This window comes from Rattus rattus, chromosome 14 (assembly GCF_011064425.1).
Source record: "Rattus rattus isolate New Zealand chromosome 14, Rrattus_CSIRO_v1, whole genome shotgun sequence".
Lineage (NCBI taxonomy): Eukaryota > Metazoa > Chordata > Mammalia > Rodentia > Muridae > Rattus > Rattus rattus.
This window is the reverse complement of record NC_046167.1, coordinates 58,840,813-58,845,227: the sequence shown is the minus strand read 5'-3', so window position 1 is coordinate 58,845,227 and position 4,415 is coordinate 58,840,813. Positions and strand designations below refer to the sequence as shown.

The 4,415-nt window shown below is 36.9% G+C and overlaps 1 non-coding gene across 1 annotated transcript; it reads left to right on the top strand.

The window, feature by feature from the left end:
- The first annotated feature begins 3,666 nt into the window (after positions 1-3,666).
- Positions 3,667-3,822, top strand: LOC116884131. Its single transcript, XR_004385855.1, has one exon. It is a non-coding gene; the product is annotated as a U1 spliceosomal RNA (small nuclear RNA).
- Positions 3,823-4,415: the final 593 nt, after the last annotated feature.

Here is a 4,415-nt window from a genome sequence, read left to right as displayed (position 1 = left end):
TAAGAGCACCTTGGGATGCTCAACTTATCAACATGAGTTTCTCCATGCCGAGCATGGACTTCTAACTTTCCAAGTGACTGGAGAGCATGGTATAGTTATATTTTCCTCTTGCAACTTAAGGTAAAAATGAAGGGAGCGTCCCATCTCTGTATCATCCTTTCTCTTTATCAGGTCTACTATTCTCAACCATGTCTTTACTTTTCTTTTTGCTACATTCTGCTCCATTAAAAAAAAATCCTTAGATATACCAATATGATGCTATTTTCAAATATATGTATTTCAACTCCCACTCTACCTACACTGGGATTATCTACCCACAATGTCTCTATGACATGGCTAAAGGGTTCCTTACAGTGCTTGAGAGATGGCTGGCTTTCCTTTTTCACAGGTCGACTGTTAAATTTGTGCTGTCCATTTATCAGGGATGCTCTAAATGGCACTAAAGCTGACATAGAACAAGCGGGAGCTGACAGCTTCACTCCAGTTACAGCTGATTAAAGGCTGTTGAGGCCTGAGGGCCCAGTTCTAAACGAGGACCACTCAAACTCGACCAGAACAATTCCAGCATGAATCTTTTACACCACTTGCAATGGAAATGTATGAGCCTTCCAGTGGTTAAGGAGGCTGTAGAGAAGGAGGAGCAGAAATGCAATAAGGCATAGTAGATAAGAAATCTGTAGCTTATTTGGGAAGCAAATGCAAACACTAATGGACCAGAGTGTACAGGTGCTCTGTGTACACAGAGACAGTGTATGAACTTACACACATGCCTGCATTTCTAATGATGCTCTTAATGGTTATTACTACCTATTATGATACCAAGTTATCGATGCACAAGAACACATAATAATAATAGACTTTCAATTTGCATAGCACCTTTAAAATCCCAAAATGTTTTCACATCTGTTATCTTACTCAATACAAGGTTAGCATAGAAATTAGTAACCCAGTCTCACAAGCAAAAAACTAGAATACCTCAAGGTTTGGTGAGTCTGACCATGTTTAATGAGCTATTGCATAGCAAGACATATTTATTTATTCATTTCATCTTTCTACACATATTTCTGTCTTTCTATGATGCCCAAGTTTGCTGGCTACATGTTGTTGGCTGCAGACATCTGCACAACAATATCCTCATCACTCATCACCTCCTGTGTCAAAAACAAAATCTGTTTGAGAGTCTATGCCTCTCAGAGATTCTCTGCTTCGTGGCAATAGGGGCTATGGATGGTTTCTGATCTTTCTACTCTCAGTCTCTGGCATCAACATTATAAGAAGCTGTTCAAAGAAACGGGAGAGATGCTAATTTAAAAAGAGGGTAATTCTTATAAACATTATGCAAAATGAAAAGATTCAACAACACTAATAATAACACTAATAATGACAAATTATTTGACTGTGTAATCAGATCGCGTTATTCAGGAAGTGACGTCAACTTATAGAATGGTGGGAATATTTGCGTATTTGTCTTTGATAGGTTTAATATCCAGAATCTATAAAAGTTGAATGACTCATCATGCAAAGGTTAAAAAAATGCAAAGGATTTGAATAGACATTTCTGCAAAGAAGATATAGGGATGTCTTATTAATATGTGATTAACCTGTGCCATAAGTTACCAAGGGAAATGAACGAGAAGACCTCAGAGTTTGACATAGACATAGATAGTTAATTTGCAACAAGACAATAATGGGAAAGTAAAAGTTAGGGATGTTAGGGAAAAGAGAACTGGATTGATGGCAGGAATGTAAAACCAAACAGATGGGAACCATTTGCATAGGTTCCTCAAAGGGACAGGTGACAGAAACACCATGTGATTCAAGACCTCCATATCTATCTAGGTGTGGACTCAAGAGAGCAGAAAGCAGGATTCATTCGGATGCTTGCACACTTGAAGGCCAGCGTTGGCTCCACTGATATTCACAAAAGACCAACAAAGTGAAAATGACCCGAGTGCCCATCGAAAGGTGAATGGGAAAATAAAATGTGTTATTCACATACAGAAGGATAACATCATGCCTTAAAAAGAATAAAATCCTGGTTTGTGCAATGAAAGGGGAACAGAGAAAAAAAATACTTGGGGATTTGAGCTTCATACAAAGAAGCAAGAATCACTGTATTTGCTAGAGAAATGGACCAGTGGTTAAGAACACTGCATTTCAAGCAGATCTGAGTTTAATTCCCAGCAACCACATGGTGGCTTACAGCCATCTGTAATGGAATCTGATGCCCTCTTTCTAGTGTGTCTAAAGACAGAGACAGTGTACGCACATATATAAAATAAATAACTCTTAAAAAGTCACTCTATCAGTCTACTAAGTGAAAAGTTTATAAGAAAATAAGTGAAATGTCAGTTCTCCTTCTCCTTTTCCCTCACTTCCTCCCTCCTCCACTCCCCTACCTTGCCCCCTTTCCCCTTACCTCTCCTTTCTCTTGTCTTCTTTTCCATCATTGGAAAATCAATGCTGGTCTTCATGTAGGCCAAGCCAGTTCTGTAACCCTGAGCTGCAGCTCCAGATCCTCAGGAAATTCACAGAGATGCAAGGTCACTCCAGGTGTCCCAGGGGCTGAAGAGTGGGAAATGAACTCTTATTGGTAAATGGCTTAGGGAAGTCTCGCTGGAAATGAGGAAGAACTTCCAGTCATGCAGACTGATGGCTTCACAACATGCGTGTAGCTAATGCCACTGGGTTCTGTACTTGAGCTGAAGCCAACTTCCTATCGCCTGCATTTTCTCACAGTTAGGAAGATTGAAGTACTGTCACCATCATGGCTTCTTCTTTGCTCTGCAAAGGTTCATTATGACAATTAGAGGACAATGCTGCTTTCCATTCTCCATATGCTTTCACTTCACTTAGCTTGGAGTTTGTTCTTCAGCCCTTCCCAAGAAATCAAAAGGACATCCCCACCCACCAGACGACAAAGAATCTAGAGAAAATATGCAGGGCAATAAGAGGTTAATATTTAAGAAGAAAATTTTTTAATTTTCAGAATCTGAATATATATTTCAAATGAAATTATTTTGGGGCACTATTTTTTTCATGCTTTATAAACATAAGGCAAAATCATAAAATGTCTGCAAAAGACAGATACCATAACTTTTTCTTTAGTTTATTAATTAACATTAAAATCCACAGTCAAATTTATGCAAATGGGAAAGCTGAAAAACACATGCAAAACAACTGAATATTTTAGGTAAAAATTAAAATTATATATATTTTTATGTATATATGAAAATGTTTTATAGTTATAGTTAATAGTGACTTTAATATTATAAAAGTATTCTTACATAAGGTAAACAGCTACACAAAAACAATAGAAGCAAATGTCTATAATCAAATTATGAATTTCCTTTACATATCTTTAAATGTCATTCCCCATGAATTTTTATTTGGTATGACAATTTTTCTATCACATTCATAACTTATCTGGGGGAAATTATTAAATTTAGTTAAGCGAATGCATCTAAGCAGGCAGACATTGGTTCCACACCATCAATTGGTTCATTCTTCCCTCACTTTTAATTGAATTACGTTTTACACTTTTCAAAACAATTTTTATAAAAGACTTCACTTTTAGATTTACACAGTCTATCATTACAGTGATCATTTGTGTTTCTGGTATATCACTAGTCTGAAAAACACATCTAAATTCACAACTTGAAATATATACGTACATGGCAGACGAGACTCCATGATGATGAAGGTGGGTTTCCCAGGGTGAGGCTCATCCCTTGCACTCCTGATGTGTGATCCCCGGGCTTTCCTCAAACAGAAGAAACTCAGCTGCCCCATTTGTGGTGACGACTGTGGCGGTTACACTTTCTCCTATTCAATAAACTTGTGTGTGTGTGTGTGTGTGTGTGTGTGTGTGTGTGCACGCTCATTCAGTGTCTGTACCAGAACAAGGTAGAAACAAATTTAACACAATCACACTTTGCTCTAGGAGCTGTAATTTTTCTTCTCTGAGATTCTAGACCAAACTTGTGGTATCAAATAAAATTTAAAATTTAAATTCTAGACTATTCCACTTCTTCATCGGGTATTGATTTCAAATACTAGGACACCTTGAGGCTGAATTTGCACCCAACACAAGGATGGCACTCATGGCTTGATTTTATTAGATGTGGGTCACTTCAAGTTTGCTGTTAGAACGTACATGGTTTCCAAATGTTCATGCCAGAGTGTAGAATTGCTCTGAGTGATTAAATTCATGAGAATTTCATTATATATACATATATTATATATAATGTATATACATATATAATGAAATATATAGATAGGATAATTCTCTATAAGTAAATAGAATTTTTATACATTTTAAAAAACTGTTTAAACCAGGAGTCACTACTTAAACCATCTCTCACAGTCTGTGTTTAAATCTTTAATACCATGTATTAGTTCCTGAGGTCTAATTT